A 15,887-nucleotide genomic window follows, 5' to 3' on the forward strand; every position below is an offset into this window, starting at 1 on the left:
TAATAGTTTTTGTCCTATAGTCTCATCACATGGATGATCCGCTTATGCATTATATAAAACTAGATGTGGGGAGAAGGCACAACCATACCTTTTAGTATATTAAAGTCCATTAGAACAACTTTAATTCTAGGATTTGTAGAATGTGCTAGTCCTTTTTCATTATTGTGATACTACCTCTTTTTCAGTTAATCCTTTGAGGTTTGCTTTGCTGACTTCCTGCTTCGCGATGTTCACACCTCACACCGCCGCTCTATTGACTGCTAGTTGTTTGCATGATTAAGGTCAGTGGGTCCCAGGGAGCAGGATCCTTCCTCACCGCTTCACCTTTTATATTTCTTTATGGAATATATTCGCAGATGAGTGTAATACTAGTGTTCCTGTGACTGAGCCAAGAAAGTACCGAAGCTAAGATGTTCAGAGCCTCTGGGTAATGACGTGATATGATGATGGGTTGAGAAATTTTCCCCTATGAAACCTTAAATATATAGCTAATGACATAAGCACTGAAGATGACATGAGGCAGCTGCAAGTGGATATGCCACCCCTCTCATCGTCATAGTCGTCAGTCAAGCACTGAAGATTCAACAACATTGTCTTCCAGGAAACGCCAGCCGCGTGAAATGACAAGTTCCAAACATCTGGGGCACCGTTCAAATTATAGGCACACTAACAAATTCCCCTCAATGATACAAAAAATGCAAAAATGATAAAGCGCATGATTAAAATTATAAAACAACAAAGAAGGGGAAACAAAAAACTTCAGCCTGTCAATTGCATGATGGATATTGCAGCAAAATCAAAAACAAATAATCTTGATGCCCAAACGTCTCTTAGATAGTGAAGCCCAATACATGTCTGGGGTTCAAACTTTAAATTATGACAGCTGGATAAAAATTCCAAAAGAAAACTGATAAAATGCATCATCTGATTAATCAAAGAATCATAAAATACAATGATGATATGGCAATTGACAAGAGCCACTGAAATATCTTATTATTTAGGACTTGCAATATGCTGATAAAATGGCAGCATGATTATTTCATACTTTAAACAGCTAGTGGCATTGTGCTAATAATCTTAAATAATCAAGGAAGGTATTATCAACCTAATGCTTCATCTAGCACACAAGTCAAGGAACAGAGAGTGGTAACCCAATACTTTATCTAAGGTATAAGTCAAGCAAGTGGCAGTTTGGCCCTAATAAGATGTTCCATCAATTATTCTTTTCCTCTCATCTCCTTGGACCTTCCTGCTTCCATTGTTTCCTTCACAAAGACTTGGTTTACGTACTTTGATCTTTTCCTCCTTGAAATTGAAAACCAAGTCTCGTCTGTAACTTGTTATATTTCTCATCCTTCTAATATTTTTATCCCACTAGATCATCAGCTTCTGGACCTTAATCTTAACTAATACTTGTAGCACCAGATCACATCAAGACAACATCAGAAAACAAATCTCGTATTCATCCACAAATTATTGTAATCAGGATCTTGTCTGACATCAAATCTCTCTCTCTCTCTCTCTCTCTTTGGTGAAAACGGCATTTCATATAGCTCTAATATGAGTACATCCAGTCAGATCAAAAGAAAGTAAAGAGTACAAAGTAGAAGATATGTCTCATATAGTTCTAACATGAGTACATCCAGTCAGTCATATAGCTCTCTCTCTCACACACACACTCACACATTTTCCCCTTAGTTTTCAGCTTTCCCCTTTAGGAGTGCTTTTTTAACCGATGCTGTAGAACAGCCAGAGCAACTTCAGGCTTTACCTGGAAGATTCCTCATAGGGATTAGACTTCAACCACGTAATGCAAAGATGAATCACCAGGTAGTGGTCCTCTCTTTGCATGCATCCGGCTCTAATTTTATATCTATTAGCTTATGTCAAGTGTGGCTATCGAACTTGCCTTAGTATGGTTTGTGCAAACAATTTTATAATCTGTTGTGTTGTGTGAGGTGCCGTTGTATCCAAAAAAAAAAAAAAAAATCTGTTCATCTTTTATTCATGACCAAATGAAAATGGACCACATTGCCAGATCTCACCCAATTGGAAAATACAAAGGCAAGGTCCACCAAATTAAAATGAAGAACATTGAAAATTTGAGAAACTTCTTAAGCATAACAGTAGATTGTATAGATAATAGAACTGTTATCTCACAATGTAAGTATGCAAATGATTCTTGAAACACACAGACATGCATAGCATCATTGCATACTTTATCAACACCTGCCACCTTTAAAAAAAGGCTAAAAGCCAATGAAGGGCATCCAGAGTGACACAGGATGGCAGAAGGTAATAAACCTCAGCTTAACCATCCAGCATTTGTAATGAAACCTCCATGTACTGACACTGTTCAAACATTAACCGTCTCTGGCATAAAATTTCTGAAAAACCAGTTGCCTGCAAGTGATTTACAAATAAAACAAGAGTAGTTTTAACAAAGTCAAGGCTCCTCCACAACCTTTTAAATTTTCATTAGGTCCCAACCATTCTACCCACCTGAGCCAATATATATTCGTAACACAGTCAGCTTCAACATCATATAAAAATAGTACTTTGGAAACAGCTAAGAAACATGAAACCCATTATAAAAGTTTACTGTTAGTGGTGTCAATGTGTCATCAATCATCCCAGTAAAATGAAAAAAATTGAGGTTCATTAAAAACTAGATCTGCATGAAGAATAGCTAAGAAGGAGAGTGCTCAAAAAGAAACAATATTTAAAAGAGCTGACGAAGAGCTGACATAGTACAAAAAGGGAAAGCAGAAGATATTCATGTAGAAGGATGAAGCTCAAAAGTTGAACCAATTTTGCAGAACCAGTTATAAATTGCTTCAGAACATATACCAACAGAAACAAATTTCTCTGCAGACAACATCAAGAAAAAACAGTCCAGCGATAAGCATCATAGCGTGCTAACTGATCCAAGCAACTTTAATCAAGGATTTTAAGAACCTGTGCACAATGGCAACACCAATCATGCCAATAAGGTATTAGTAATGGTATGCGGTGCACCCCCCATACCGGTTCTGTAATGAAGCATGATATTTTGACTCTTCTGTGCCAGCACAAAGGGATATAGTGTGTAAGTATAATACCATGCTATACCAGTCCATATTGTACCCTTGCAATACTGGCAAGAGTACTTGTATCAGCAACTCAACCCTTGCATGGTAATTCTTTAGGGAGCCAAATTCTTGAGACTTTTGATTGTAACATCACCCAAAAGGTAGCTACAGATAGAATTTTGCATGAAGACATGAAAAACAACTAACAAGACCAAACAAGCTATACCAAGAAAAAGGAGAAAGAAAAAAGAAAAACTGACTGGGAGCAATGCTAAAAGTTTGGGAACCTTTACTCTTCTATCAAAAGGTTCCAATGATAAATGAAACTCTCTTGGGATAGAAGGGTAGAACATATGCAGTGGAATCAACTTGGGTCAGCAATTCTCTGATGGATGCCTGTGGTAGAAGCAGCAAGTCGCTTAAATAAGCAACTCATAGAGATGCTGATACAGAAAGTCTTAATAAATACCTTCTTTAACGCTTAAACCACTCATCACTAGATTGATTTCAAATTTGAAAGAAGCAGATCCAAAAGTAACAACCATTTCACTCAGTATAGGCCCCTCCAAAACAATCAACATATGACAATTCTTTGATTTCCCAACATTTTCTTTAAACCAAGAAATGTTAATCTTGCGACCAGTTCTTGAAATTAACAAATGCATACAAGCGAATCAGAAAAGAATATTTTAAAATAAAAAAGATAAACTCGCCTGCATTTAACTCTCTTTGACATTTCCAGCAGTGCATTCTTATTGAAAAACATAATAAAGTACATATTGACCACTTGATAGACAACTCTCCCAAGATAAACAAGCTTGTTCCTGTATACGTTATCTACACCAGTCACCAGCCAGTCACAAATAATTTCCAGGGTCTATCATACCTGATGTGGAATTTCCAGCATGCAACAGGTATAAGCCTTTCTAAATAGATTAATTTCACAGTTGTGACTCTGTCATCCACAAAGACACCGATACACAGGTCTCAAATGGGATAACTGCATAGGAATTAAGGGTGCACATTGCTCCAGGTCAACCTGAGAACCAAACCAAATCAATTTCATTGGGTCAGTTTGGTTCAGGTTTAAACATATATTGGTTAAGTTTGAGTAATCTTTTTGAAAAATCTTATTGGAACCCTGATCATGAGATTGGGAAACCCAGTCAAAGCTCAAACCAAACTGATATGTATTATATATTATGTTTAGTTATAAAACTTAATATAATATATGAAGTTCATAGCATGACATACAAACCTCATGCTCTTACCTCTTGTTTACATCAAGCAAATTCCCATGTGCAATAAATGCTTGATAAAAAACAATAATAAACAAAGATAAAAATTCATTTATTATATCTTATTTCCTTTATTTTTAGTTGAAATATATATAAATATATGAACAGAAAAAAACATAAACCAAAAAATAAAAAATGAAATACAGAAATAGGATTAAATAAAAAATAGAATAAGCATAAAAGCTTGTAGATAATGAAAAGAAAAGGAAAAAAATATAAAACAAAAGTAAAAGAAGTGGAAGAGGAAGAAGAAGAGGAAGGAGAAGGAGGAGGAGGAGAAGAAGAAGAAGAAGGAGAAGAAGGAGAAGCAGAAGAAGAAGAAGGAAGAGAAGAAGAAGAAGAAGAAGGAGAAGCAGAAGGAGGACGAGGAGAAGCAGAAGAAGAAGAAGCACGGAGAGGAGGAGGAGAAGAAGGAGAAGAAAAAGGAGGAGAAGGAGAAGAAGCAGAAGACAAAGCAGAAGAAAAACAAAAAGGAGAGAAGAAGAAGAAGAAGAAGAAGAAGAAGACGAAGAAGGATGAGAAGGAGATGAAGCAAGAGAAGAGGGAGAAGGAGGAGAAGAAGAAGAAGAATGCAAAGATGGAGAAAACAAAAGAGTAGCAGTAGAAGAAGAAAAAGAAGAAGAAGAAGAAGAATGAGAAAAATAAGAAGAAGGAGAAAGACAAGAAGAAGAAGAAGAAGAAGAAGAAGATGGAGAAGGATAAGAAGAAGGAGGATAAGAAGTAGATGTGGAAGAAGAAGAGGAGGAGGAGGAGGAGGAAGAAGAAGAAGAAGAGGAGGAGGAAGAAGAAGAAGAAGAAAAGAAGAAGAAGAGGAGGATAAGAAGTGGAAGTGGAAGAAGAAGAGGAGGAGGATAAGAAGTGGAAGTGGAAGAAGAAGAGGAGGAGGAGGAAGAAGAAGAAGAAGAAGAAGAAGCAGAGGAAGAAGAAGAAAAAGAAGAGTAGGAGGAGGAGAAGAAGAAGAAGAATGAAGCAGGAGGAGGAGAGGATAGAAACATTAAAAAACATCAATTATACTTAAAATTATTGAAAAATTAAAAAAAATATGATGACCATAGATTCAAACTTAAAAAATATTGAAAAAAAAATTGGCGTACCGGTTTAGAACCGGCACGCCATTGCATACCGTGTACCATTATGGTACTGAATTGACTGCCGACCAGTATGAGTCTCGGTACCATTTCGCTGAACCTTGTGATAAACACACATAAAGAAACTTGGTTGGTGGAACAATAAGATACTAGGGTACAAATGAGTCGGGTCGGACTAGATCATGAGTGATCCCGACCCAACCAGTTTTCTTATTTGGATCCTAATTTTGGACCCAAACCCAACCCAATAGAAGAACGGGTCAGGTTGGGTCGGGTCCACGGCTACAATTTTTGACCCAACGGGTTATTTAGGTCGTGTCGGGTCCATGTATAACCCGGACCCAATCCAAAAAAAATCGAGTCCAGGTCAGGTCCAGTTCGCGCCCACTCAACTTTCAAAAATTTTACACGCTTCACCTACGTGGAGTATCAACTTGTGAGTATGATCACCATATTTTAAGCTTTGTTGCCTCACTGAATTTTTAATAGTTGATGAATTTCTGGCTTTGTAATCAAGTTTGTTATCTTTCTTGTCAAGTGTCAACTAACATGGAACCATGGCTGTGTGTATCCCAGTCAAAATGGCCTAGCAACATCAGACCCATCTAAGCCCCTGAACTCTTCACGCTTCTGCTGACTTTGGCTCCTGTTCTTCTCCGAAATAATTAATCGATTGATGATAGATTGATAGTTTGATGATAGTGAGTATACAAGCAATAAAAATAGGGAATCCAAACTGAAAAACCTCCATGAGAAAACAGAGAAAACTGCTAGTATATCTTTATTTCCATCAGCAAACTAATCTGAGAGATGTAGCAACATTTAAACCTGTCATTGACTAATAATTCCACATCTTACAGTAAGCACATACATCTACACCCACAACGAGCAGCATTTCACAAGCCCAAGTTAAACCACTGATCCAATTTATGATCTAGACCAAGATCCGGAACCTGCATGACACGTTCTCAAATCTCGATCGCCAATCTGACTGGGATCTCACCAATCTAATTTAAGTTGATCAAGTTTATAAAAGAGTGCAGCACTAACAGAACACATCCTTAGAAAGATAAGAGTGGTTGTTATAACTCCATTGACAAAACACCAGTTGGCAAAAAATTAATTGAAGTCTTAAAAACTTAGATTAACATGATAAAATCTAGCCAAACCCAAATCACAGCTCTAAAGGTTTGTTGTTAGCACAGTTATTGAATCAACTTAAAAGAAAATAAATTCAAGGACAAAAGCATTAAAATTCACACAAACATACAGGGGTGTCCCTCAGTTTACTTGTCAAAATAGAGCTGAATGTGAAGTTTAAATCAGGTTCAAGACTAGCAGAATTATATGGGCAAAGAAATGAACAGGAACAAAAAAATTAAAATCTCAAAAATATCCATGAGAACTCGAGAAGGTAAGATTGATGCCCGGGTTTACATGTTTTTCTTCTCTAAGTATTTCTACCGACTCTTTCTAGGGAAAGAACTCGGAATCAGTTTGTTCAAGTCGTTATGAAATCAAAGACATAAGAGACAGGGATTAGGGTTTTGACTGATCGTATGATAGAAGCAACTATTTTGAGGGAAAGTGCGAGTAAGAAAGAGATCTGAGAATGGAACTTGAACAGATGGGGAATTGGTGGAACTCCAGATCAATTTGTTCAAACTGTTATGGTGATCAAAGCCAACAGAGAGAGATTAGGTTTTTAAGGGATCGCATGATCTGAGAATGAAGAAAGATACGGGGAACGTGTAAGCAAGAATCAAATCTTGGAACGGAATTCGAGCCGATGGAGGATTGGTGGTAATCAAGATTGATCAGTTTAAATATTATAGCAACCCAGCGACGTACGATCACGTACAGAAACCTGTCGAGCAATATATGAGGGAAAATATGAGCAAGAACGATATCTTGGCATGGAAATCAAAGTAGATGATCGAGGAGCCAACAGAAAGATATCAGGTTTTACGCGATCGTACGATCATGGCAAACACTCGACTGATACTATCAAGATTTGAAGGGAAATCTGATCAAGAACACGACACAAAGGGAATTCGAACAAGAAATCAGAGGGTTCTCTGGGTCTCAAAGATTGATCAATGAAAATCTTTATGCCGTTAAAAGAAACAGAAAGAGATTAGGTTTCGCAAGCGACCGTATGATCCTAGCGACCTTTATCCGCTGAGTGAAGAAAAATCTGAGAGAAATGCGATCAAGAATGAGATCTGGCATGGCATTCAGAGAAAAAGTTGAGGGACCTTGAGAGAAAAAGTGGGGGCCATACCTATAAAAAACGGCGAAGGCGGTGGGACCTTAGCTTGCGCCTTGCGTGTGACGCAAGCTGATAAACAAATTTAGTAGATGTGAACAGGTTCGGTCCGACACAGGCCCAACGAGTCATGGTGTTAAATTGTTTGAACATCTTTATTAAGGTTTACGGAATCGGTATCGGAAGTCATGTCTTGATTTGGTACGATATAGATCCGTACCATACTGGGATGAACTGAAAATAGGGAGAGGGAGAGATTTCAGTCCCGTACGCTCGATACGCCGTGTGGCCTGTGGACTAGCCCGGCGCGGCACGAACCAGGCCACAGGATACCAAGGCCGAGCCAAACCGACTAGGTGTAACTTTTTTGGTCCAGGCGAGGCTCACAGGAGGTATCCCTTGTCTACTAAAATAGCAGCCCAGATCTCGGTGACAATTGATAGGGCTTCTTTTAATCAGGATGTGCCCGGCTTGTGGAGCCACAATTGATAGGGCTGCTTGTAATCAGGATGAGCCCGGCTTCTGGACCAAAAGGTCAAGCCGAAGCCCAATCTCTTCCGGGTTGTTTTCGGGTTGCTCGGGCCCGCCATCGACGTTCCATGACCATGCCACATGCCAGGGGAGGTGGGAAAGAAGAATGTAAAGCATGTTATGATGTTGGTGGAGCCCGAGTGTGGTGGTGGACCGAGGAGTTAATGAGGGTGGCCCGAATGTGGTGGGGACCGATGAAAGGACCAAGGGAGTTGGTCAAGAGGAGGGTCCTTCTTCTTTGGCATGAAGTTGTTGATTTGGATTTATTGAGATGTTGGGAAGCCTTTTTTTTTCCAGCCACATTCAGGAAGTTAGTGCAGTTAAATAACCCAAATATATGCATCCTCTTGGAGACTAGATTGTCGAGGCGGAGTCTTTAGCGCGCCGGGCAATGATTTCCTTTGTCCTAGGGTTTCTACGCAATTGAGTCTCAAGGCCTGTCCGTGGGTATTGCGGTGGTGTGGAAGATAGGCTTTGCTAATTTTGACATCTTCCATAGACATAATCAGCAAGCAATTATGGTAATTTTCAAAGGTGATGGTATTCCTTGGTATCTGTGGTCTATGCTAGCATAGATTATAGAGAGTGTCGAGAGCTTTGGAGCGAGTTGTCTTGTATGGTGTGGCATGGCGGGCGACTTCAATTATATTGATGGGCCACTGGAGAAGCATGGGGGCAAACCATTTTTAGCCAAACCTGAGGTCAGCGAGTTTCAAGATTTTATTGCAGCAAATGGTATGGTGGACATGGGGTTCACTGGGCTGAGGTTCAGTTGGTATAACAACTGCCAAGGCCGAGCGAGGGTTTGGGAGAGGATTGACAGGGTCTTTGCCATGGCAGGATGGATCTAGCATTTTTCGAGCTACCATGTGTGTCACCTGCCCTGCATTGGATCAGACCACTTTCCGATCCTCATCGGTACTTTCACTTCAAGAAGATTTGGCTCTCCTATCCGAGGTCTTGAGACATCGTCGTGGAGGTTTGGTGCATGGCAGTGACAGGAGGCGTAATGTATCGAGTGACCTGCAAGCTCGAGTTACTTAAGTGTCGGCTCCGGAGATGGAATAGATAGAGTGGAGGTGGGTGACATCTACAAGAGACTGGAAGAATCTGAAGAGGTGATTGCCTCACTAAAGTCCAAGGAGGAGGAAGATGGGGGTCTATCTCTGGAGGATCCGTCAGAGCTGAGATTGCAGCTGTCTTTGCACCACTCTCTCTTATTCCAACAGGAGATCTTCTAGCAGTAGAAGTCCAGAGTGTAGTGGATTTTGAAGGAGGACCGAAACGCCAAATTCTTCCACCAGTCAATGGTGATTCAGAGGCAAAAAAATAGGATTCGAAGCACACGAATAGTAGTGGATGAATGACAGAGGAGGCGGGGTCCATTAGGAGGGAGCTACTATAGTTTTTTAGATAGAGATGACAAGTTCAACCAGAGAGCCGAAGGTACTATCTTTGGCCCAACACTTGATGTGAGAGTCTCGGAGGCTGAGAATATAGCTCTTATTACTCCAGTCACAACCAAGGAGGTCCGGGAGGCCTTTTGGTCTTTGGCAGTGGACAAAATGTTGGAGCCTGATGGCTTTCCTCCTTTCTTCTTTAGGAGGTATTGCGACATCATTCGGCAAGAGGTGGTGACTTCTATTCAACAGTTCTTTGGCATGATAGTATGCCAAGGGAGTGGAATAAAAATTTTGTCACGCTGATTTCTAAGCGGCAGGATGCTACCTAGTCAAGTCATTACAGGTCTATCAGTTTGTGCACGACTCTCTACAAGACTACCACAAAGATCATAGTCTCTACACTCAGAGGAGTTCTCCCCAACCTCATCAGTCTTGAGCAGGGAGACTCCGTTGGTGGCCACAGCATCTCCAACAATATTCTGATTGCTCAAAAGTTCATGCATGACCTTCATAGGGCCTCTTGTCGGTGGAGTTTCATAGCTATCAAGCTGGATATGGAGAGAACGTATGACCGGATGAGTTGGTACTTTCTCTTCTATTCCTTGGAGAGCTTTGGTTTCCATGGAAATTGGATCCGTTGGATTAGGGGATGTATTCAGACCCCGTCGCTCGCCATCCTCGTGAATACACACCCTCGCCCTTCTTCAAGTCCACCATTGGTCTTCGGCAAGGTTGCCCCTCTCTCCCTATTTATTCATTATTTGTGCTAATGTCATATCTCGATCCCTCCGAGCTGCCTCCTTGGCATAGGTGATTGAGGCTTACAAGCTTGTCCCGACGGTTCAACCGATCTCCCATCTCCTTTTCACGGATGATTGCATGCTCCTTGCTCAAGCCATAAGACAAACCGCCATGAAGATCAGGGGAATCTTGGAGGACTACCGTGATGCATCAGGCCAGTTAGTCAACCTAGCAAAGTCAGTTGTCCACTTCAGCCTGAAGATCAAGCCTCAACTCTGAGTCTGCATCAAGAAGTTCTGGGAATTGGGGAGCAGGTTGGCTGCTAGAGATACTTGGGGGTTTCTATCATTGGGAGGTGACTACAAAAAGCAGACTGCGGCGAGATTGAGCATAGTATCAGATAAAGGTTGGGGGGGTGGCAGGCGGGTGCCCTTTCTACAATGAATAGAGTGACATTGGTGAAATCGGTCCTTAGCTTGATTCCGGTTTACCTCCTATCCAACACCATATTGCTAGACACCTTTAATTAGCTTAGAGTGAAGGTTCTAAAACTTCATTTGGAGAGCACAGAGTGATAGGGAGGCATTCATCTAGTGGCTTGGGAAGTACTATGCTAGTCTTGCAGCAATGGGGTTTTGGGCATTTGCTCTCTGTTGATGAGGAGGGAGGCTTTGGAAGCAGACATGTGGCCCGATATTTTTTTGAGCCTGAGAGCTCGTGGAGTGCTTTAATAAGAGCCAAGTACGACAATCAGGTCACAATGATTGAGTTTCAAGTTAGTCAGCATTGCTCCTTTATTTGGAGCGAGATGTGTTTCCAAGCTTCGAGGGTGCTGTCTCGAATTAGATGGGTGATCGGTAATGGCCAGTCAATTGATGTACTGGATGATACCTAGATCTCCAATCTATCATTGTGGTTATAGCCCACCATGGTCGATGTAGACAGCTTAGATCTCAGGGTATGCGACCTTTTTTGCTCGAGGGAGAGGAGATGGGATGCGGTGACGATGCGGCATCTCTTTGAGAGCAGCTAACTGAGAGAATCCTTGCTTTGTTGGTACCTAGGGGGTGGGCCGAATAAAAGGACTTGGGGGTACGACCTGCAGATCCAAGGTGAGGGCCTCCAATCTTGGGGATCTATATAGAGTTGAGGCTTTGCGATTGATCGATGGTAGATGGTTATGGAGACTCCATGCTCATCGCCGAGTTATCTTGTTCCTGTGGAAGGTTGAGTGGGGTTGTCCTCCAACTAGGGGTGTCCTTTGTAGGAGGGACATGAGGCTCGCCCTACTTGTGACTGATGCTTTGAGGTAGAGGAATCAGTGGAGCATGCTCTGTTTGGATGTCCTAAGGCTACCTTGGTGTGGCAGCTGACTAGAGTTGACTAGAGTTTCTTGCAGCCTTCGACCCCGATGGCAATGTTCCTAGCTTACCAGAAGGATTCCGTGGAGAGACCTACCATCGTGGCCAGTAGTATCAGATGTGCTTATATCTCCTATCCTGTATGTCTGGACAGAAACGCCAGAATCTTTGAGGGTAGGAGGCAGAGTCCAAGGATTGTTGTTGATAGGGCACTCATCCATACAACAGAGTATATGCAGACTGTACTATGATTGCAAAGGACACTTGGGGCTCCCATTCAGCTCTAGCAGCACCTCGAACAATCTTCAACGCCTGGGAGCCCCCATTTCCAAGCTTTTTTAAGGTAAACTTCGACGGTAGCGTATCGGATAGCGGTAGGAGAGACAACGTTGGGTTTGTTATCAAAGATTCTGGTTCCATATTGGTTGCGGCGGGAGGGTGTCGGCTCTATGACACTTCTATCCTAGGTGCTAAGCTAAGGGCAGCCTAGAAAGGTATCTCTTATACTCATCTTGTCCTGGGGGCAAATCATATTCAGCTGAAGGGGGGATCGGCGACTGTCATCGGATGGATCTAGGGTCATGCTAGGACGGGTGTTGAGCACCTCCTTTTGTACAATATCCATAAGGCGTTGCGGGACTGTGTAGAATTCCGAGTTATCAATGTATACCGGGAGGCAAACAAGGCTACTTATTGGGTGGCTTCCTATATTGCTCAACATTCCAGTGGCATCTTATGAGTTAGCTGTGAGCCCTCCCCTATATTGCTCAACATTCCAGTGGCATCTAATGAGTCAGCTGTGAGCAGCCCCCCCCCCCCCTCTCTCTTTTTGTCTACCTTTTTTTCTGATTTTGTTGAATTTACTTATACTAGAATAGCATAAAGCATTCCGTGTTACCAAAAAATAATAATAATGATAAAGTAAACCAAACATGCCGCTCCAATGATGTTTGTGGAGCACGACACATGTTATGCTTGCCTTGAAGATTCATCCATACTGTGAAGTTTGGAGGACTTAAATGGCATCAGGGCTCCACAGTTGTCTGGCCGCATTACAGATTAGCTTATTTAGATCTAACCTTATTTAAAATTCTTTTCCAATATCTAATAGATCCAACAGAACTCACTTGTATTTTGGGTGGGTTTCGCTCAAGTTGGTATTTTTGTACTATATACAACGAGGAAAATGGGTTGCGTTAGTTTGGTTGAGGTCCAACCCTATATATTTTCCGGCTGGGTGGAGGGTGCAGTCAAGGTCGAGATAAACATTGAGGAAGGAAGACTCTACATATCTATCCATGAACACAATCGGCACTCTTAACTTATGATGTAGTAAGCAACAGAAGGACAAGGTACATGCATGTATGCATTTTTCTTTTTAGCTATCTCATCAAAGATCAGTCGAGAATATTAACTAACTATATATGTAAATATCTTTCATTCATGGAGTCCCGATTTTTAGCATTATGCAAGACGGCGTTTATTCTTGCATCTAGATTTTTGCTCAAAAAGATTTCTACAATTCTACTACTCTAAGAACTCATTTGATTCATAAAAAAAATAAAAAAAAAATTTGTTTGGTTGAAGTTTTCAAAGAAGAAAAATGAAAAAGTAGTATTCCTATGAGAATAAAATTTTTATATTTTCTGAAAAAAAATCCAAGAGGAACATGAAAAAAGTATTTTTCCTGCGGTTTAGAATTGGGATCTTTTTTCCAAAACAACCCTTAATCCATCAAAACTCATGGACAATATCTTTTCTTTATTAGGAGTATAATAAATATTTCATACAATTTTATCTACAAGTAGATGCTCAATCAAATATAAGCCATTTTGTAATGTACCATTTTTTATTATCAATCAAACATGATAATTATTTTTTCACACATCTTATTCTTAGAAATTAATTTTTTAGAAAACATATTCTGATGAGAGAATATTCTTTCCAAATCTACTCATGAATGTTGCTTGTGCTGGCACTGCTCTTCTTTTTTTTTGACTTTTTTTTTTTGTGACAAAAAAACCTTTCTAAGAACCGGCAGAAATGAGGACAGAATCCGCGTGGAAGATTTATAAAGACTCGAGGCGGGACCATGCATGAGTGGGGGGCGGCCCCCAGCATGAGAGGTTCGCGCTAGGTTGCTCCATGTGCAACAACAATTCGGGGAGAGTGGCGGGGTAAGGAAGTGGCGGGTTCCAAGTGTCCGGCAATTTTTTTTTTTTTGTTTGTTTATTTATTTTTTTTTTTATTTTGCCACCAAGGTGGTAACCGGTAAGGAGGCGATAATTTCATTCGAGTTGTCCGGATTTAAAATGCGCGGGCGTCGATTAAATTAGAGAATCGGATGCCCCACGTCCGGACGGCTCGTTGGCAGATATACTTTTCTTCTATCTGTACCGAGATGACGCTGGAGTGACGTACCCACACGTGAGGCGCTGAGTCCAGTAGGATGAGCTCATGGGTCGGAGAAGGCACGCGAAAACCTACGACCTGTATCGAACATTCTCTGGTGGAAGGGGGGCCTAGTAGTGGGGCTGCTACGCGGGTGGGCTGCTCCCTCCCCCCCCTCCCCTCCTTTTTTTTTTTTTTTTTTTTTATATTACAAAAAAAGATTTTTTGTTTTTTTTTTTGGTTTTTTAATGATTTGTAAGTGAAGACGGAACACAGTGTCGATGTTCCGTTTGGACCGTTCAACCGACGGCCGAGAGTTTCGGAGGATGGGCTCTCCGGAATACGGATGGTCGAGTGCCGCACGTGACGCTGATGGCAACGGCACGTATGCGTCGTGGGCGCCAGCTGTAATAGCGTCTGGAACTTCCAGACGCTGGAAGGAAACCAGGAAATCCTGCCTCCTGTTTCTTCTGTTTTCGGCGTAGATCTGGCTCCACTGACCGCCTACTTTCACAACCCTTCCTTTATCTGCCACTAGCCTTTTGCTAGATTCTTCCCACCTTTTGTTTTTGTTTGAGAACAAGCTTCACCGCACCTTTTATTCCGCTCATGGTTGTAGTCCATTTCTCTAGTGAAGTCGTTGTAGTGTAGCAGATTAAAAGTGAGCTAGCTAATGGCCCACCTATTTTGTCAGAAAAACTTATGGCCCAGTTTGGACAAGGTCATGCTTTGAATAACAGCAGCTATAATATTATAAATTTTTAAGCCTTAATATCTGCAACAATTGAGAAACTTTTTATCAATATGCTATCTTTTAATTATAGAAATTACCTAGAAATCAACTTTTTTGATACCTTTTGCTATTTGGTTACTTTTGGAGAATCTATTGCAACTACTGCTAATCCATCATGCAAGAAAGATTGGTTTCATGATGCAACCACTTATTATGATTTAACGGGGATACTGAATTTCATTTTGCATCCTTGTTTTTTCTGCTTAGCTATTGTTTGATGTATTTTCCGATAAAAGAACCCATAGACAATGAACTACACAAAGAGTTGCCCTCTTTTAAATTTTCTAGACATTCCAAGTTCTTTTGAAAGTGGAACTTGATTCCAAATCACTTAATCCGATTGCTAAAAATTTTACTAACTTGACGAGTTGGTACTCCTACTCTTTGAGATTTAGTCCCTACATAATTGATATTTTACTTTTATATGCACATCAAATCATAATTTTGCACATAGTTTTTTTTATATATACATTTTTCTTTTTACATTGTTGCGCATGAATGTATATAGAATTAAAAAATAAACAAATGAATGTTGCTCAACAAGAAATAAATGGAAATAAAATTTTTAATTAAAAAAATTAAACGTAGAATGATTTTCAATTGCCAAATCTCAATTTATACTTAGAAAATTTTAATAGTATAACGACTCAAAACCTCACTCAAAATAGTTAGTCGACATATATTATTTGAATTTTTTGATCCTATATAAATATTCAAAATCTGTGCTATAGTATTTTCTACTTCATATAGGTTATAGATTAGATTGATTTTGATATTATTTATAACAATCTAAAATTTTATTTTAAATAATTAGTTAAAAAATATTATATACGTACGAATCAAATTCGGAGGACTCAAAATGTGCTTGGCTGAAAAAGAGCGGCATGCAAAATTTACGTGCCACGGGGCGCAGGGACCCAACCCGCGGCTTCATGGCTTGC

Source organism: Phoenix dactylifera, chromosome 1, assembly GCF_051530095.1.
Source record: "Phoenix dactylifera cultivar Ajwa chromosome 1, Ajwa_hap1_PhDact_Kaust_v1.1, whole genome shotgun sequence".
NCBI classification, from domain to species: domain Eukaryota; kingdom Viridiplantae; phylum Streptophyta; class Magnoliopsida; order Arecales; family Arecaceae; genus Phoenix; species Phoenix dactylifera.